A 22,174-nucleotide genomic window follows, 5' to 3' on the forward strand; every position below is an offset into this window, starting at 1 on the left:
TTCAGTGTAATAGGAAATAAAACTGATTTTGTTCTATCTGCACTCACGTTCATAAATTGAGGATAATGCTGATACATGGTGAAACAACTCTCTGGTGGGCGGTTTGCGTGTTTAAGTCACCTCACGGTATGACCATGCGGTGCATTTGACCTGCGGTCGTCGTACAGTGGCGCTGGCAGCAGTCCACGTACGCAGAGGTGCGTTGGTGCACGTCAGAGAACGGTGCAGCGAGTAAGTGTGCAGACGTTTTCAGAAGTGCTAACGGTGACTTTGTTTTGAAACTGGCTCAAAGAACACATATTAATGACGTTTTCAGCTGTAGAATATTAGGGCGACTGGAGGCTGGTCAAACACAGCAGGTCGTAGCACGGGCCCTCCGTGTGCCACAAAGTGTGATCTCACGATAATGGCAAAGATTCCAGCAGACAGGAAACGTGTCCATGCTCTACAGTTCGGGAAGTCCACAGTGTACAACACCACAAGGAGACCGACATCTCACCATCAGGGCCCACAGATGGCCGCGGAGTACTGCACATAACCTTGCTTGGGACCTTACAGCAGCCACTGGAACAGTTGTCTCCAGACACACAGTATACAGACGACTGAACAGACATGGTTTATTAACCCGGAGACCTGCAGGGCGCGTTCCACTGACCCATGGTCACAGGAGAGCCCGTAAAGCCTGATGTTAAGATCACAGTACATGGTCATTGGAACAGTGGTCCCAGGCTATGTTCACGGACGAGTTCAGATGTAGTCTGAACAGTGATTCTCGCTGGGTTTCCATTTGGCGTGAACCAGGAATCAGACACCAACCCCTTAATGTCCTTGAAAGGGACGTGTATGGAGGTCGCGGTTTGATGGTGTGGGGTGGGATTATGATTGGTGCACGTACACCCCTGCATGTCTTTGACAGAGGAACTGTAACAGGTCAGGTGTATCGAGACGTCATTTTGCACCAGTACGTCCGCCTTCTCAGGGGTGCAGTGGGCCCCACCTTCCTCCTGATGGACGATAACGCACGGCCGCACCGAGCTGCCATTGTGGAGGAGTACCTTGAAACAGAAGGTATCAGGCGATCGGAGTGGCCTGCCTATTCTCCAGACCTAAATCACATCAAGCACGTTTGAGATGCTCTCGGTCGACGTATCGCTGCACGTCTTCAAACCACTACGACACTTCAGGAGTTCCGACAGGCACTGGTGCAACAATGGGAGGTTGTACCCCAGCAGCTGCTCGACCACCTGATCTAGAGTATGCCAACCCGTTGTGTGGTCTGTGTGCGTGTGCATGGTGATCATATCCCATGATGATGTTGGGGTACATGCGCAGGAAACAGTGGCGTTTTGTAGCACATGTGTTTCGGGACCGTTTTCTCAACTTATCACCAATACTGTGGACTTACAGATCTGTGTCGTGTGTGTTCCCTACGTGCCTATACTATTAGCACCAGTTTTGTGCAGTGCCACGTTGTGTGGCACCACATTATGCAATTATCGTTGATTGACGAGCGTGAGTGTATTACAGCCTTGTAAAAACAAAAATAAAAGATATAAACACAAAAATAACGAAAATAAAATCACACAAAAGATTCCACTGCAAACACTACAGTTTCTTCTCACAGTCATTTTGCATAACACATTCTTTGTGAACCAACTGGTCTTCCGCATAACTGGATATACTTTTAAATGTGGATTGGTATGCTCCTTACCAGATTATTTAGATAAGAGATAAGCCTGTGAGATATTGTCCCATTCCTCCTCAGCGGTCTCTATTTTGCCCTGTAAAGTGTCTGGTGAGACATAACGATTGAAAACTGCTCGTTTTGGCATGGTCCATGCGTTGACAATGCAGCTGAGGTATGGAGAATATGGAGGCCATTCCATCCAACTGATTCTATGCTTCACTTGGAAGATGTACAGAAGATTGTGACGATGGGGACGTGAATTGACATCCATCAGCGTGAATCCCACTCCAATATGTTCAAGAAATAGTGCCACAATGCCATACATGATTCCATCTGGAAACGTGACTGAACCGTCTTGATAAGGGTGGCAGTCGACAATACAGTTAAGATGTAGACTTTACCTCCACACACGAATGTCAGTAATGTCAGGCTGGAGACTGATAACGCTCTCATCAGAATAGAGTACTGTGTCCAGCTGCTGTCTATTCCACAAAGAGTGGTTTTGTACCCATGCGACATGAGTACCACGTCGAACATGATTTAGAGCGGGTGCCTTGAAAGGTGTTCTGGTACGCAATCCCTGCTCATGGAATTACTTCGTATCGTTTGTGTTGACACCTGCACTCTTGTAGATGTTCGTAACTTACGCCTTAGACGTGTAGTATTGTGTTAAAGCTTTCTGCTTGGTGTTATACGCAGATATCGGTACTCCACACATGTTGTATTTCTCCTGTGGCAACTTCTGTGACGGTTATCAAGTGATACTGTCACTAGGACCTTGTTACAGATTCTAGAGACATTGAAAATGGCTAATTAGTTTTTGTTGCATGGTAATGTATAGTTATATTTACTGGTATTTTGTCTGTATGGTAATGTGAAGCTGAACTCGTGGTTAGAGAAACACCTAAGCTCGTATTTAAATTCGTAAGTAATCTCGTAATTCTTCAAAAGTGATCAGCAATGCAAAAGTTAATCAGAAATGCAACATTAAACCGTGTACTGCATCGCTCGTGTCGAGACTACAGTCTATTCTGTTAATTTTAAGAGAACTGTCCTGTTGGCAATAACACAAGCAATCTGACTGCGAGAAAATTATGAATATAAATAACTGCGAAACATGTTTTGTCTGAAAAGTATGCCACTGCTGAAACGCTAATTGTATGAAATGTAAATTATAAATGGCCTACCTGTTGGCGCAGTGAATAATTGCTGTGCTGCTGCTGCTGCTTGCAAACTACTGCGGCTGCTGCTTCTGCTGTGCTGGTTAAAAAATAAAAATTCAAACTACTACCAACGCGACATGCACTGCATGCTTTAAACTATAGAAACATCCACAAAACGTCTGCGCTAATAAATCTCATTGCTTCAATGATTATTGTCAATTAAAATTCTGTTACTGGAAACTTGGGAAAGCAATATTATATATGTGAAACTAGAAATAAAGAGACGAAAGGTGTTTGATGGGAAAACAATAAAGCAACTTTATTAACAAAACTTTACATGACTAAGACAAAATATTTTAACACTTGAAATATAATAATTCACTCTATATTAATAGTGGAAAAAACTGAAGAAATTCTCTTTACTTTCTTACAAAGACGTATGCTATCCATCTTTGAAGAAAGATCAGTAAGTCACACAACGTTACGTTATCATAAAAATCTCCAATTCCAAATCCCTGACCAAATTAATTATTATTCTTGGATGTCTCAGCAAATGCGCTATTACAGTACCTTTTGAAGTCTTCTGAACGAATTTACAAAACATCTCTCCATAAATGAAAAATGATATAAGAAAATTATTGCCGGCAAACTGCACGACGTAAACACGTTACTCCATCACGAGACACACCTCAACTCCTCTCTCTTCACAAACAAAGGATCTACTAACAGTCTCTCGCACAGCAACCACTTTGGCAGAGAGACTGCCGACTATTACTGAGATGCTATTGTAACGTTTCTTTTATGCGCTTGCGTAGCGTAGCGGTAGCATTTCCGCCTACCACGTAGGGGGCCCGGATTCGATTCCCGGCAGGGGACTGGGTGTTGTGTGTCCATCATCATTTTCATCATTGACCCTCAAGTCGCCGAAGTAGCGTCGACTATAAAGGACTTGCAATACGGCGGCCGAACTCCCCCGCATGGGGCCTCCCGGCCAACAATGCCATACTATCATTTCCATTTTTGTTACCAAAATAACAATTTTCTGTATAAAATAAAACTGTTATAACATCAAAAAACTTCCTGGCAGATTAAAACTGTGTGCCCGACCGAGACTCGAACTCGGGACCTTTGCCTTTCGCGGGCAAGTGCTCTACCAACTGAGCTACCGAAGCACGACTCACGCCCGGTACTCACAGCTTTACTTCTGCCAGTACCTCGTCTCCTACCTTCCAAACTTTACAGAAGCTCTCCTGCGAACCTTGCAGAACTAGCACTCCTGAAAGAAAGGATATTGTGGAGACATGGCTTAGCCACAGCCTGGGGGATGTTTCCAGTTATAACATCACTTTCACTAACAGCGACATTCGTTGCGACGTCCACCTGTCTTATTCCCCGCTCCATTAGAGTGACTACACGGAGCCTCTGATCGTACGTTATTGTCGTCCGAACCATCCTACAGCAACATGACTCTTGCAGTGACACCTAACGTACGTACTCCAGTGTCTACATGTAACGCGACTCCATAGACTGCACATACCGCCCCCTCAAGGTAAAAGCATGGACTGTTTCCGCTACAGTTACGTTACAAACAAACCAGAGTATTAATATAACGTACTTCTGGATCACAATGTTCAATATTAAAGTTTCTGCTGTGTGCAACATTTATTGTGACCAATGTACGTATTAAAGTATCGGTCTTAGCTTAAAATGTGAACGACATCGTCGTCCCAGCGTCAAGTGACAACTTCGATTTGACGTTGGCAACATGCGTATTACGGCGAGCACCCGCTGTGGATATTGCTTCGCTGTGGCCACCGTGATATTCGAGTTACGAATTTCTGACACGTCTCTGTCAATTCTTGGCGCGCCATTGTGAAGTATTGTCCCGTAAGCATTCTTTATTCTTAATTAGTGTAATTGAAATTTTGCTACCATCTTCGGTCACCTTTGCGTGCGATGATGACGATTTAGTCACCTGCCCCTGTACTGCACATTCTCATCTCAGATTGTAGACCTACGCATTACTTGTAATACTTGTGCAGCACGGTTACCCCGCCGGCCGCGGTGGTCTAGCGGTTCTAGGCGCTCAGTCCGGAACCGCGCGACTGCTACGGTCGCAGGTTCGAATCCTGCCTCGGGCATGGATGTGTGTGATGTCCTTAGGTTAGTTAGGTTTAATTAGTTCTAAGTACTAGGGGACTGATGACCACAGATGTTTAGTCCCATAGTGCTCAGAGCCATTTTTTTTGAACGGTTACCCCTTTATTTGTGAATGTTTATAATGTAATAATTGATACTGGAATTTGGAGCAGGAAGTAAGAAAAATGGTGGACTGTTGCAGGTATCTGACGATGCAAGGGCACTAGGACCGGAGTCTCGTCCGTGGAGCGCTGTGTCGGTATCGGCCGTCTCACGAGGTGAGTATTGTTTTGGACTGTCGTCACGACGACGACATTAAAGTAGTTTTATTTTTTCCACGACGCGTTTCGAAGGTTTAAACCTCCATCATCGGGTGGATTTACATTAGTTAGTATTACATGTGTGTGTATGTTGTGTTACGACATTTGGAGGAACTTGTGGCACTGCCTAGTGGAGAAACAAGACACTATTTCAGAATATGGTTTTGGATAACTTTTGACAAAAAATTAAACTGATATTTAATGGTAAACTTTAATAAGTAAACTAGAGTACCTCCAGTGGTCACAGGTTCCTTTTTCTTGTCGTAACACTTCACATGTATACTGCCACATTTGTAAACAAATATGGCGTCTGGAATCAGCTGGGTGCAAGGTTCGTACAGCAGAAGAGAAGACATAATCGCAAAGTAAATTGTTGTTTCATTTAATGTCAGTAACAGTCACGGTAAAGCCTAACCTCAAAATGTTCGCTTTTAAAGTTAAAGTAGTTCTTAATAACGAGGAGCCCGTACCGTCACGGTGAATCTGTTCCCGTTTATCGTGTATGCTTTCGTAACGGAAAGGCGCAGCTTCTCAATTCTTCATCCAAAGAATAGCCTACGACAGATATAATACTTGACTAACAAAGCGATTACTGCCTATAGCAGTTCATAAGTTTTATCAAATTCAATGAATGTTGGTACAGAAGCACTCTGTCTGTTCTTGGGTCACTACGCACTGACCAGCCAGCAGATAGCCGAACAGTATCACTTGAAACCCGGTCAGTCGGGCGTCGGCAGGATTACAGAAACCTAATGTGCTGGACGATAAGAAGGTCGTGACATATGTTCACGGGCTAGTCACGCACCTGGGGTACTACAAAAGACCGGTCCGAAATCATCAGGGACCCAGCGGTCCTATGATTTTTTACGAGCGACAGAAAGTACATCAAATGAAGACATAAAAACTGTGAACGAGTCCGCAATCGTTTGGCAATTTATTCATAAACGTCAGTCTTCATCGGATATAAATATGTAATTTACAGTGATTACTATCTAGTTACTACCATCGTTAGATCTTTAAAAGTATTTGATAAAAGTCTCACAGTGACATAATTTGTAAACACAGGTACTTAAATACTCTTTATTCACCTGCGGTACAGATTACCTGACGTTGATATTGTATCAGAACGATGCTAATCGTCTGATGATGGGTTCAAATGGTTCGAGATTTTAAACATGGCTGAAACAACAACTGTTGAAATTCTTCACGGTAAATGATGACAGCCAAAACAGTTGCAGGATAAAGATTTATTAAAATTCTTGATCAAGGTTTCGGTATATATAAATATACCTTCATCAGAAGTAAAAAATCCTGAACAGGAAGACACTTTCATTAGCAAAAGCTTACATCGGAAATGAGAAAGAAAAAACGCTAAAGCTTAAGTAACCGTGAAATTACCAGAGTAATACAGGCACAAAATCTTTTAGTTATTTACTAAAATTACATCCTGCAATGGAGATTAATAAAAACAATAGTTAAGAGATCATCTCCATTTGTACAACATGATTATGGACACAGGGTCAAAGCGAATACAGTTTAGTACCAGTCCTTCGCCTATGAACTATCGTGACGAGAGTGTGAAAGCACTAGGGCAGATGGTATCGCCGAGAGAGACCACTTGTGGTATGTGCCAGACACTCGCGCATATTAAAATCTATGGATACATACACAAACGCATCAAAATTATTAAGAGTTGTGCTAATTCAAACCTTCTGTCTTAATAAGAAAAACATATCAGACCATTTAAAAACATCTATGTAAAATAGAAAATATGGAACCAATTTACCTGTGTCCTAGTGTCAAACAGATGAAGCTTTGTTTCTCATTTCCGATGCTAAGTTTTTGCTAATGAAGGTGTCTTCCTGTTCAGGATTTTTTACTTCTGATGAAGGTATATTGTAAGGTGTCAGGGAAATCCAACACCTTCCATGAAAACCCTGACATGATAAGCAAATCCGGCAGTATGTCACATAGCTCCGAATAAATCCTGACATTAAATTAACCAAAGTAATACGATCAGCGAGTAAGCAAATGGAATACTACAGACTAACACAAGAACGCCTAAATGCATGTCACACCTTCCCACCGCGAAACAGACGCAGTTCCTAGGGAAGAAACGAGAACAGAAGCCGAGAGCAGAACCATGTTAAACTATAAGGCCCTACGATAAGGGACGGACACCCACATCGCCAGCTGACCGCCAGGACCACCCCTCAGCCCATGTTAAAAGATAGAGCCCTCCAGAAGAACAGTATAGATCTTACGATAACACTAAAAGGGCCACACCAGCTGTAAGTTTTAGCGTGAGACTTTTTCGCGTCTCTGTTACGTTGCAAACGTTAAAAACATTGCCCCATCACAAAAAGTATAACGTTTCTCATTGGATAGACAGAATTTTTGTAGGCAGAGCTTAATGTTAACATTGAGACCTTGATTGGTCAGTTGAAAGCACAGACAGATAGCTTTTTTTAAACCAACTTTGGTAAGCTGTAGTAAGGAGAGGTTAGAGAGAGTTGCTTCCGAGACGGTGAGGTGGGTGGAGCTGTGCCACCCGCCGCCCCCTGACGCTGCCTAAACACCGACAAGGTAACGAACGCACGTGATGCCGCATTTTTGAGCGCATAAGGCTTCGCTCAGAACTGCAGAGTTACATCCCCTTTTTACGTAATACTAGTGTCGATCGTCAATTAAAGCTCATGGTATTCACATTTGCTACTTGAAGTTAAAATCTGAAACTCGATGAATTTTCTGTTATATAATTATTGAGAAGCCACATCAGCCACTGTAATTTACGACAAGTTAGATAAGTAATTAAAGATAACTGAGGGTCACTGTAGACCATTTTGATACTTTTCTCTTTTATGAAACTTAACTTAAATCTAGATTATAGATGTGATATGGCATAGGTCATCCTTTGATCCATTGTAGAACTTGGAAACCCATTCAGGGAATATTCGTTCACATTTTTGTTGAACGCAGTTGGTTTTTATCATCCTGTATTAAAATATTTCCTTTTATCAATAGTGCAATTTATAAACAATGTTTTGTGAGTAGAATAAAAATTCCAATTGTAAACTTAACTACTTTTTCGACGTTATTTTACCAGCTAACTAAAAATAGGAAAGCCATGAACCCCTTCCACTAAATTTAGTTAGTATTAAGATTCTTTTACAGGGAGCACAGTGGAGCTGATGCTGAAGTCATTAAGTATTTGATTATATCATCGCTAGTCTCACTGAACTCTTCTGAACTCTTCTGAACTCTTCGTGTCACGTGTGGTCTGGCGTCTCGTTACCAGCAACAGGTCCCAGGTTCAAACTAGTCAATTCCCTCAAAAACACGCTCAGAGCGTCATTGCGCGAAAGTGGTAGGGAGACACGACTTAGAACAGACACCACGCAGAATGTTAGAATATTTATATATACCGAAACCTAGGTCAAGAATTTTAATAAATCTTTATCCTGCAACTGTTCTGGCTGTCATCATTTACCGTGTCAAATGGTTCAAATGGCTCTGAGCACTATGGGACTTAACATCTGAGGTCATCAGTCCCCTAGAACTTAGAACTACTTAAACCTAGCTAACCCAAGGACATCACACACATACATACCCGAGGCAAGATTCGAACCTGCGACCTTAGCGGTCGCGCGGTTCCGGACTGAAGCGCCTAGAACCACTCGGTCACCACGGCCGGCGCTCTGATGATGGGAGTAAGCCGAAATCGGCTACTCTGAATTGCACCTACATCTACATCCATACACCATAAATCACTGCCAAGTGTATGGCAGGGGGCACATCCCGCTGTATCAGTTATTAGGGCTTTCTCCTGTTCCATTCACGTACGGATTGCAAGAAGGAAGATTGCTTAAATACCTCTGTACATTATACATGGTCCAGTCACATTAATGTAACCACAGGCTGTGTTCGACATCAATGTACAGTCACTACTCACAGACGGCAGTTGGCAGAACTAACAGTGGAGGGTATATAAAGCATGTTGTGGGACGCGAAAAACAATGCAGGCGTTTTTGTAGCTTCGAAACGGAGCGATTTATCTGACGTCCAAAAAGAAAAATCATTGAATTCAGGCCAAGGGTGGAAGCATTTCCGAAACGACTAAGTCTGTAAACTGTTTGCATGCCTCCATGGTTAAAGTATACCGTGCAAGGCGAAATGGCGCTCTCCATAACCGGCGCCGAGACAACTGCGGGCAACATGGGCCATAGATGATTGTGGTGAACGACGGCTTCGGAGATGTATCTGTCGAGCAACTGACAGCCCTAATGAACCAATGGGCTACCAACAGTGTCTCCTCAACGACCTTTGAGCGAACGGTGCTGCGTATAAGGCTCCGCAGCAGGTGCACGGTTCATGCACCCACGCTGACTGCTGTTCATCAGCGTCGAAGGCTGGAATTTGCACTCCAGTATCATAATTGGACTTCCACTTTTGGCGACAGGTGGCCTTTTCAGATTTATCACTGTGGTGTGGGTACTGTAAGACCTTCAGTACACACACCATCAGATTATTTGACTTGTCGCTCTAACGAAGTAGGCGAGTGTCAGCAATATGTCTCGTGGTCGTATCGTGGCGTGTTCATCTTCTGCTGTTCGGTCAGATGATAGAAATGCCACTTGCAGGCTTAGAGTAACAGATTGACGGTGACCAGCTTTAAACAGAACTTGATTAATTTTCACACACATTTATTAGAATAATAACAAGCATAAATATTACTAACCTTGGTTCTGGATGCTATTGGCGATTGACAATCTGAAGTTCCTTTGGTATTGGTACATTAATCTTATTCTCACATATATCTCTGATACTTGACAAAAGTGTCTATACATTTATCTTCATGGCGATGTACAGGAATATGGTAATCTTATTAGGCACAGACTGAAACTTGAGTATAGACTGGTACAGACTAATGCAGATTGGTACAGACTGGTGCAGATGAATGCAGACTGACTAATAGGAGGTCTGTACACTCATTATAATACCTCGCGCGTTCATGTATCCTGCGCGAGTGTGATCCGCTAGGAGATAAGGTTCTATGTTAGCAGCAATCTCATTGGCTGCGTTACATATTAATACGCGGATAGGTGGAAGCAGAATTTGGTCCGTCTCTATGGCAGCGCCATCTCGTAGTGGGGAGACAGACGAGCGCTGCGCCTGCGCTGTTGTGCTTAGCGGGGCGCGTTCTTGTGGGAAAGTTGTGTACGCACTGACTACGCGGAACTATGTACACAACAATCACATTACGTGCTCCTTCAGACAAATGGCCGTTGGTGTGTACGGCGTGAAACGTCTGAAAGCAAACACCCTGCAACAATCGAGAGAGCTTTATGGTTGGGGGATTATTTTCGCGGCTTTCCCTGGGTGATCTCGTCATTCTGGAAGCCACAATGGATCAACACAAATATGCATATATCGATGGGGGAGGGTACCCTGAGTACCTCTACCGGTTCTCCCTTCTATTCCAGTCTCGTATTGTTCGTGGAAAGAAGGATTGTCAGTATGCTTCTGTGTGGGCTCTAATCTCTCTGATTTTATCCTCATGGTCTTTTCGCGAGATATACGTAGGAGGGAGCAATATATTGCTTGACTCTTCGGTGAAGGTATGTTATCGAAACTTTAACAAAAGCCCGTACCGAGTTACTGAACGTCTCTCCTGCAGAGTCTTCCACTGGAGTTTATCTATCATCTCCGTAGCGCTTTCGCGATTACTAAATGATCTTGTAACGAAGCGCGCTGCTCTCCGTTGGATCTTCTCTATCTCTTCTATCAACCCTATCTGGTACGGATCCCACACTGCTGAGCAGTATTCAAGCAGTGGGCGACAAGCGTACTGTAACCTACTTCCTTTGTTTTCGGATTGCATTTCCTTAGGAAATGGTCTCCTGTTTGAGAGGCAGAACGATCACCAAAGTGCGTTACTGTTGTTCGTATTTAACGTTTCTAGGATTGATAGGATATATGATTCGCCTGAGCAGCGTCAGATGTAGAGTGATCACTGTGAAGTATACGGAGATACCGCATACGGGGACATACTGTTTAGTACAGCAGTCTCGACAAGTTTTAAAATGTGGGAACTGATACACTTGCAAGACGTAAGTGAGTGTGCCCCTATGCACGCTGTCATTAGCTTCTTTGAAGTCAACAAAAATCCAAGTGTATGTCAATATTACGTTTCCAATCTTTCCCGGTTGTCTGCCTGAGCGTAAGAAACTGATCTATTGTTGATCGCCGGCCGCGGTGGCCGTGCGGTTCTAGGTGCTCCAGTCCGGAGCCGCGCTGTTGCTACGGTCGCAGGTTCGAATCCTGCCTTGGGCATGGGTGTATGTGATGTCCTTAGGTTAGTTAGGTTTAAGTAGTTCTAAGTTCTAGGGGACTGATGACCACAGCAGTTGAGTCCCATAGTGCTCAGAGCCAATTTTTTTTATTGTTGATCGGTTGCTTCTGAAACCACGTTGATAGTCCCCTACACTTCCTTCTGCATTTGAGATGATTCTGTTCAGTAGCCTCTGAAAGAGAATTTTGGAACTTACGTTAAGGAGTTTAATCCTTCTACAACTGTAACACACATCTTTTTGTGCACGGCAAGTAACAGATATTTTCCAGTCGTCAGACAAACTCTCTTATTCCCAGACATTCGTTAACAGTTTCGTAATTATTTTGATGATTAACGGTTCTCCATTCCTTATTGGCTGTCTTGCATATTGGGTCTCTTGCAATTTGTTCTTATTATTTTTTTTAGGTTTTTATTGTTTATAGTAATTCTTTTTCTTATTAGGAAATTGAAAGTGGATGGGTGAGAAAGGAAAGGAAAGGGAAGGAACTCATGACGGCAGTTGCATCTGGACTTTATATGGATTCAGCGGCGCCTAGTGAAAATGTGTCCCGGACCGGGATTCGAACCCGGGATCTCCTGCGTACCGAGATAGTTTGCGAAATTACGACGAACACTGCGTCCAGGTGGCGTATTGGTTAACGGAACTGTCTAGTGAGCAGGAGATCCCGGGTTCGCATCCCGGTCCGGCACACATTTTCACTCGTCATCGATGATTTCGTATGATGCAGCTGACATCAATAATCCCTTCCCTTTCCTTTCTCCCCCCTCCACTTTCAGTTTACGTAATATGTATCACAGTTGCTGATTTAGCGTGGTGTCTCTTGTACTGGACATGTCAGAAAGAACAGACACCACGCATTCATACATTTCCTTTTCATTGGGAGTCTCTACTTTGCTGTCTACGGTGCCTGGTACCTCACATGGAAGAGACACAATGGAGTCATCACAGTTCAGTAATCCTGCAAAATAAATACCGGCAGCCTGGGGAAAAAAACCTTGTTTGTAAGTGTAGTTGCATGAGTACGACTATAAAATAATGTGATCACTAATATACACGCTATTCATGTGTATATACCCTGTTAACTGGCTCATTCCACATCATTTCGTTAAAGGAATCGTTCAAATGATGCGTGGAACATGTAACTAACTAACTCTTCCCGTAACCGTTAATCGTGAGAATCTTCCCATGTGCGTCTTTAATAAATGTCTCCCTTTCCTTACATTTCTGTGTTACTTGTTTTATTTTTTCAGTACATTCGTCTTCTCCTGTGATCGATACAGAGCTCTTCGGTTTTTTCTGTTAGGTGCTTGTAATACTTCTGTTTCTCCTCCCGTAACATAGTTACCGTTTCCTTTCTTATTCAGACATACTTGTCTTTTAACACCAGAGCCCTCATATTTTCTAACCACCTCTTCCTAGCCAGCCTTCTCTCTTCAGTTTTTGGCTGGCACACTTGATTTAGTCACGCCTTACTTTAATTCTTCCGTCTGTCTAGAATTTCGGATGCTATTCTGTTTACAGTTAATTTGAGACCAGCCTTAGTTGATACCACAGTCTCCTACCTTTTCCTCACATTTGTTTAGGTTTTCTGCTAGTGTTGACTCGTATTTTCTATTAATCTCTGACCCTTTTTGTATTTTATAACATAAAATGTGGTCTGTTTAACTTTTCCACACGCCTTCTTACATTTAATATTCATCTTACTTATCACCAATAAGTGATGAAGGTCACGGCCTGCTCTTCTATAGGCCCGCGTATCTTTGAAGCTGTTTGCATACTACTTCTGGATACATACATGGTCTATATGGTTTGCGGTTTGCCTTCTGGTGCGATCCCTGCTCCTTTGTACTCATGTTGTAGATATTATTATCAACTGTGAAATTGCTCAAATGATTGCAATTATCACTGCTCCCTTGACACAGACTTGCATCACCAGTCACCAATTTATAGATGTCTTCTTGACCCCTTTGGCGTTAAAATCATCCAATACTATTTTAACATTATGGTTTGGCAACGAGCTACACACACAGTCCAATTCAGTGTAAAATTACCCCTTTAGAAATTCCTCCTTATCCTCGCAGGGTGTTTGTGCATTAAACAAGGATACGTCACTATTAGGGAAAGATACTGTAGTGAAGAAGATTCTGTTGTTAATGGATTTAAACTGCTTTTATTACTGAGTCATGTACAGAAAAGCAGTACCTAATTCACGGTTGGTGATGAGGAACACTGGAGGAAATGGCTGTTAGTCTGCTAAACGCCACACTGGCAAAGAACTGAGTCCACAGAGAAACACCAAGTCCGCAGATTGGTCTTTCATCTCGATGTGTTTGATCGTAATCCATTGAGAGACCTCCATATTGACCACTTCTCCGAATGTCCAGGGGAAAGTTCTTCCTTTGGAGCCATCCATTCTCCCAAACACCGACATTTCTCACGCCATCGCGAGATCCTTGCCGCGTGTAGATTCTCGATGAGAGCCTCAGTAGTTGTCAAGAAACTCTTTCTTGGTTTCAGCCTAGGATGTGGGGGCTGACGACCATATAGTGGATGGGTTTCCTTCGTTGTGGCCATACTTTTCTCATATCTCGCAGCTACCTCACGTCTGATTTGAGGAGGAGCTATGCCAGCGAGGCAACGAAGTTTGTCCACAGGAGTAGGTCTTAAGCAACCCGTGATAATCCGGCAAGACTTCTTTAGAGCCACCTCTACGTTCCTGGCATGACAGGACTTGTACCATACCGAACATGCATATTCAGCAGTGGAATAACATAGAGCATGCACGCTTGAGCGCACAGTGCATGGATTAGCACCCCATGATGTACCTGTCAATTTTCGCACTATGCTATTTCTGGCTGCCATTTTCTCTTTGGTGTTTAGGCAATGTTTTTTATATGTTAGCGCGCGATCCAGAGTTACTCCAAGATATTTAAGAGTAGGATTACGTTCGAGTACGATGCCTCCCCAGAATATATTTAAGGATATATTTGCCAGTTTATTCTTCAGGTGGAAAGCGCAGGTCTGAGTCTTGGCAGGATTAGATTTAGAGTAATTCCCATGATAGTAAACAGTTGCTATTATTAAAGAGTTACGATTCAGTATTTGCTAGCTATCATTTCCGTTTAATAATAAATATAGATGTCACATGAAAATTTAAAAAAAGTTGGTGTTAGCAAGATTCAAGCCAGCAACATGTTGATCACGAGAGTTGTACGTTACGCACTCAGCTGACGACAGCTCTGTTAATGACATTGAAATGTTTCCTTACTTAAGAGCGCTCGGAAGCCTTCAGATCTTGAGATGTGATTTTTTTGATATTTCTGAGAATTGCATGGTAGGGGACAGTGTTGTACCCGGAGGACAGTGTACCTAGGTGTTTCTTGGTCGCTGTTTCGATCTAGTGACACCGATTTCGGAGTCGATTGAAGGAACACGCGCTAGAGACTGCGAAGCTCCATATTCAGCAATGTACGCTGAAGCAACAGCGGAAGCATCTCGCTCCTAGATCGCTATCGTGATCCACGAACACACTCTGTGTTCTTTCAGTTACGACCGAACGTCTGCTATGAATGATCTCTACAGATAATTCCTGAACCAGAACACTGCTTGCTCTGTTTGTTCATAAGATCCAGGAGACGGTAAAGAGCAAAGATCGGATTGGTGCTGAGTTCCCTGACTTCAAGCAAACGTTCGAGCAGTTCCGCACAAACTATATACGTATTCGATTGGCAACGAAGCCTGTCGTGACAGAGTCCCAATACTGGAGACATCACCGGAGGCTAGGAAGACTCAAACAGCAGCTTCAAACTTAAACGAACTCAGGATGCCGAACTGTTTATACTCATATGAATCCGTACAACGCTTGGGTTGTGATGTCATCAGACCGCAGCCTAAAATTTGAAGTCGCGCTGACGTGTGTTATGAAGCTTGTAGTGAGGAAGAGTTGGCACTGTTTGTTTTATTTAGCACTAAGATCCACAACTTGGCTAATTTCAAACCTCTTCCTTTTCTGTTAGAGTTGTTTTAGTGCTTTTGAAACGTCCCCTTAGAAAAATTTATACAGGACTGTGCTTAACCTGACACACAATATTTTTATCGCAACGCAATCTGACTTTCAGAAATCCCTACAAAAGAATGGCCCTGACTAACATTAACCTATGCATTTCACAAATCGCTTACCTCACAAAAATCTTAGTTACTCGAACTACTGCAATACAGCGAGCGCCACTGCTGCCAGCTAAATAAAATATTCATACTACTGAAGGCACTAACTAATGATAGGCATAGTTAGCAAATGAAAGATTTTAATAGAGAACAAACAATGTATTTACCTCAATAGTCATAATATATATATCAGTTCATGACAAATTTCAAAACTCCGCCATCTCTCTCCCCACATCCACCACTGCTGGCGGCTCACCTCCAACTGCGCAACGCTACGCGCTGTTAACAGCCAGCTGCCGCTGCCCAACACTACAATGGCAGACAACAATGCAAACTAGCCACAGACTGCACACAGCACAGCCAGTGATTTTCATACAGAGAGCGCTACGTGGCGGCGGCGTTACCAATATAAGAACCTAAACAGCCTACTTACATAGCCCCCATGCTCCCCACAAAAAATTTTACCAATTGTTTTGGGCACTGGGCAATACATATTTGTTAAAATTTTTCATAATCGTAATTACAATAACAAAGAAATCAAATGCACACTCTCATTGATACAATGTTGGTCAAAAGCTAAAATTTTCTCACAGTCCATAAAGATAGTCCCGATCATTCATCATAATAGTAATTACAGTTTTTTTTCACAAAGTCTCATTAGTGAAAGAAATTGCACACAGAAGTAGTGGATATCCATGCAGTCAACGGAAAGACAGTGCTGACTCTTGACATGCTGACAGGTAATGGGCCACAACAGAGCAAACCCACAGCAGAGTCATTCGACATTTTGAAGAATATTGGTAGGTAGGTCATCACAGAGCAGACCCACTATAGTCTTGGTAGAGAGTATGGTATAGGTGGGCCATCAGAGGTGCAGGCCCACTGCAGTCCTTGTAGAAATAATGGTATTGGTGGGCCATCAAAGATGCAGCCCCAATGTAGTCCTTGTAGAGATGGCCAGCAGCCATCTGCTGCGACTGTGCAGGTGCATAATCACCATCGAAGAGTCTTGCAGAGAAGATAGCAAGTCCATAAAACACCACTTGTGCACGCACAAAGTTTTTGGAATTGTCCTTAGAAGTCTTGCAGACAATATAGCAAGTCCATAAACCACCACTTGTACACTCAGGAAGTTTTTGGAATTGTCCTTAGAACCAGCAATGCTGTTATCCAGTCCCTTGCTGAATTATTAACACACGTGCAAACACTAACAGTCTCTACTTCTCACATATTGTCCATATACTATGAGCAACAGAAACATGTGCAGTGAAATGTAACTTACAAGTTACTTAATTTGATGACCTGGTGTCAATTATAATTTTATAACATAAGAATACAATTACATAGGTACAAAATACATCATTAAAGAACATAACAATACAGATAACATTTGTAGTAACACAGGCTTTACAAAAGAACAGAAATAAACATATACATCAGTGTTACAAAAATAATGACATAAGTACATACATAAAGATCAGAATAACTTTTGAAACATCACCTTCACATATGAGCAACAAAACAGAATAAATAATGTCTCAACATCTTTACAAAGTAAATAACATAGTATTAGAAAAATTCTACAACATAGCTCTCATCAGCTAAACACATAAAGACAGGAAAAACACAAATACACAAGGGTACACAAACATATAGAGGGATGACACAAAAGGAAAGGACAGGGTTTGTTTTACTGCAGTATTTTGCATGGAGATCTCCCTTTGTTCATCATTATTCCCAAAAGTACTATCTAAGCCTGCTTTCTGTATTCTGTTCACATCCTCTTTCAAAATAGTTTTTCTCCACTGTACACTACTCTTTTTTTTTTTTGGCCAAACCATTTTCTTATATCTTCTCAATGCATTTCTTCCAATTCATCATAGTTAGTTTCTTACATAGTCTACCACCTCTTAAGCTAACTTAAATCTACTGAGCTCAGATGCTAAACTAAGGGACGAGGCAATGCAGCAGCACAAAACAAGTAACACAAACATCAATGACAAAAAATTCAAACTGGCAAAGCAATTGCAATATTACAACTAATGTAAGGCACTGTGCAGCAAACAAGAAAAATAAATGCGTAGTAAAACTGGCTTAACAGCATAATACAAAGTCAAATTCAGTAACATTATGCCTGGCAAACAGCAGCAGAAAATGAAATAACTTATACCTAAACATGACAAAGCTCAAACAGAAAAAATAGTACACTAAAGACAACAATGCAGATAAAGGTAATGTATAACCACATCTTAATGTCTATGTAATTAAAGTGGTGCACCACAACTATTTCTACAAAAGAAATTACCAAGTACTTGAAAAGAAAATTATGAATGCAGTTCCTGTGAAGGTAAATGTCTTTTTGTGCTCCCTCATTCTTTTGAAAAAATTATTATTTACTCGATCTGTAGACAGAAAATATTGATATTAGTACATCTATGGATGTAAAATGTTTCTCATCATTTCATTAGGCATTTTAGTAAATATCATAAATTAAGAGATCCACAGTGTAATCATATGTTTTCAAGTTCGAGCGTGTCGTATTTGCGATGCTTTCTACAAAGGAATGTCAATAGCGAGGATAATGGCCTCCCTTTTTCTTTTCTCCACCTATACCTCTGAAAGGGGCACACGCTAATGGCTTTTTTCCGGGCGACTGTCGCCCAGCTGGGTGCCCACAACGCATTACGTGCAGGTGGTCATTTAACTTTCTTACGGAAATATTTACGACACCAGTTTCCGCTACAGTGACAGTCTCATATGAAAATTTCCCAGGTCGAAAATTTACGTTACAAATGTGTAGAAACAAAATCCTATGAATATAACAGTGTGCAAAAAATTTTCGCCTGCATTGTGATACATTCACGCATTTACACACATTTCATAACTCTTAAAGTACGATTCTTGGTTTCCAACAACCTTTTTCACAAATCAGAGTCCCTAACCACTATTCATTACTCCTTACCTTATTACACATATATATATTCGTCGACACGTCAATCTTGCGATGACACTTCAATATTTCATCATAATAAATACATAGCATAATCAAATTCCTCATATAGCATCAGCTTATTGAACATAAACATACCTCAACAGCATAATACACATCATCGTCATAATAATAACATCATAACAGATCAATCACATCTCAAAATCGTCGTAGCTTTCTGAATATTTTAAACCTACAAAAAATTCTCTGCTCGTTTCAAAAGTGTCATGTACCTCAAATGTACTTTAAAAATCATAATCCCATACCAAATACATCATTCAAAGCTCTCATAGTATCACAATGGTTCCGAAAAATATGAGCATTTCACAAAGTACAGACAAAATACAATTTCATAAGTGTGAAGTTATCCAACTGTGTAATTACGTAAACATCTGTCATTGATGTAGTAAAAAAAAGTTTCTTTCTCTGTTAAATGATCAGATAGCTGTGTAATTCTGTGTTAGAGAAATATGGTGCCGATGTGTAAAGTTGTATAAGCAAATACCATATTAGCTAGGGCTCCTTGTGCTTGCCAAACACATGGTACACAAAGTAGGCGTGTACCCCCCTGAGGATTAATGTAATTATACCCTCAGGTGTTATAGATTACAGCAATGGAATGAAATATATCACAGAAAACTTTCTTTGTAATTCAAAAATTTTTAAAAATAAATGTTTTAAGTACAAAAAAGTGCGTGTCCTGTAGCGCTAAACTGTGCGACTTGTTGTAAGATAATCTCTGTGGAAGTGTCATAGTTATCGTCCTCCGAAAGCTAAGTTCCGCAAAAGTCAATGTACTTACCTCATGATAAATAAAAGTGAAATGCTTTGCGTATAGATATCGTAGTTATTATGCTTATTGGCGTGATGAAGAAAGTACTGTACAGTAACGTATTGTTGTGCCACGAAAAAGGCTGTCTCATTGTTGCTATACCACAAAAGTTACTACTAAAACATGTTTTACTTTCCAGAAGAATTCAGAAAACTGTGCAGATGTAAAACAGATACACCACAAAAGCAACATTGTAAATTGTCACTCATTAGTAGCGTCGTGATAAAATCGTGTAGCTGTCACATAAACTAACCTCTGTGTCATCTGGTATCTCTCAGAAAGCACTTTAACTTCAGAACGTATTTTCAAATAAACCAAAATGTTGCATTAAAATCTCATTAGCAGTACTGGTAAATGTTCTAAGTATGTGAGCCTTATAGTCATTACGTAATCGTGCAACAAACAAGCAAGAATGCACACACACAATAACACTGTGTCGTCTGTCCACAATAACAATGCATTCGTAATTTCTGTTTAAATAAGTTCTCTTGGTTCTTGACTGGATATTTAACTTCAAACAGTGTTGCATATTAACAGATTCTAAGTCTGACAAAGCATACTAATAATGTAAAGTGAAAAGTTATATGGCAAAGACAAAGTTAAAAAGCAGATTATCTTTCAATAAACGGTTTTACATGTGAAATGTGATGTAAACCTTTACTCTTCCTAGTGCACAGAGTTTCATCTTCAAAGCAATTATCATGTTGTATACATCGGTAAAGAATGCTAAAATTTTTCTCAAGGCTAGCGTCTTATGTTATTTTTCCCGGATCCAGCGGACGCACGCGGCTGCCTGCTGTGCGAGTCATTGTCTGTCTCTTTGTTGGCGCCCGCCGTTATTGGGATTAGGAGACCTAACTTCTACAAATTCACTCTGACGAGAAGGCCCTGCCCTGTTGGAATCCCGCCAGTTCTGATGCAATTCAGGTCTGTCGTTACGAATATATCATCTGCCGTCATGTCGGTAGATTCCGTAGTTTCTTCCTTGTCCGTCACGTGGTGGAGAATTTCTCCCTGAATCGTAACTGTGCGTCGAACTATTGCGTCTGAAGTTATTCTGCCTCCCTTGATAATAATTGTTTAGGTTCCCATATTGCCTGTTTCTCTGATTGTCTCTGTGATAGTCATTACTACGGAAATGCGATCTTTCTCTGTAACTACTATTACTCTGCCAGTGGTTGTCATATGGGTGGTGTCTGTTTTGTTCACGATTTGCGTTATAAGAATAGCCTTGTCGTGTCCATTTATTATTTCTGTCATCGCGGAATTGTGACAGATGTGACCTGTAATTGTTGTGCTCCAGTTTTCGCGTTCCCCGATTGTCAGTGTCAATTTCCAGTTCTTGTAACAGTCCTTGAAAAGCTTCAATGTCTTCTTTGCAACGTCCTGCTAAAATAATATGTTGTAAATGTTCAGGCAGTTTGATTAAGCAAATGCGGATGAATTCTGAGGGGCTGTATGGGTTTGACAGGTACTGATTCTTGTGCAACATGTCTGCAAAATATTTGACAAGACTGGAAAATTCATATTGTTCGAAATGTTTCATCATTATGATGCTATGTTTTACTCGGTCTTGTGTAGCTTGAGACCAATATGCTGAGAGGAAGGCGTGATAAAAATCTCCTTCACTGTGACAATCATGAATAACCGATCGCATTCTTACAGCTGGTTCATTCTCCAAGTAGCCACACATAAATTCTAATCTGTGTTCTAACAACCAGTTGGGAGGAAAACAATGAGAGAATTGATGGAGCCATGCTTGTGGATGAATGTCGTTGGCAGAATTCTTAAATGTTTTAAATTTACGTGTAGTAATGAACAGCTTATAGTCAAAATCATCATGTCGGCGAGTCGCATAGCGGTCATTGTTACGTCGTTTCGGCGGTTCCAGTTCAAAATTCGGTGCACCTTGCCAATTTCTTTCATAATTTCCGAAATGCGCTGTGTTATTATTTTGTGGCTGTTCCATATTTCTGTGTCCCTCATCCCGTATTGGGGCGCGAGTGTCCTCTGAAATACGTAATTCTTGTATTACCTGTGTCAGCTGATCTTGTACTTCCCGGATTTCTCTTTGGTGTTGCGTATTAATTTGATTCAGATTTTGTTTCAGTTTCCTAATTTGTTCGCACTCTTCCATCTCATTAAAGACTACCGGTTTTGTGTCATTCAGATTATCATCTACCTTCGTAGATAAATTATTTAGTTGATCCGAAAGTTCAACTACTTTCTCTGATAATGTACTAATTTCCTCCATGTGTCTTTCTACTGTGTCCTTTAAGTTTTCCTGAGTTTTTGCAAGTTGCGTAACCGAATCGGTAGATGCAACTGAGTCAATTTTAGCTTGCAAGGTCTCATGATTTTCATGAACAATAATTTGCAGTTCTTTTATGACTGCTTCGTGATTCTGTAATGCATTTTCATGCCGCGAAAAAATTGGTTGAAAATGCTCACAAATTTGTGTTTTTACGTCGTTACAGACTTTTTGACATTTCGATTCGATTTTATGTAACTCAGTAGTCAAATCTTC

At 41.4% G+C, this 22,174-nt stretch overlaps 1 protein-coding gene across 1 annotated transcript in view; it reads left to right on the plus strand.

Moving 5' to 3' along the window:
• LOC124712523 (solute carrier family 35 member G1) overlaps positions 1-22,174 on the plus strand; it is a 593,502-nt gene that overhangs the window by 162,097 nt on the left and 409,231 nt on the right. The window contains exon 2 of the mRNA XM_047242834.1: positions 5,192-5,267. The gene's annotated coding sequence lies outside the window, so the exon portion shown is untranslated. The remainder of the gene's footprint in view (positions 1-5,191; positions 5,268-22,174) is intronic.

This window comes from Schistocerca piceifrons, chromosome 8 (genome assembly GCF_021461385.2).
Source record: "Schistocerca piceifrons isolate TAMUIC-IGC-003096 chromosome 8, iqSchPice1.1, whole genome shotgun sequence".
In the NCBI taxonomy this organism is placed as follows: Eukaryota; Metazoa; Arthropoda; class Insecta; order Orthoptera; family Acrididae; genus Schistocerca; species Schistocerca piceifrons.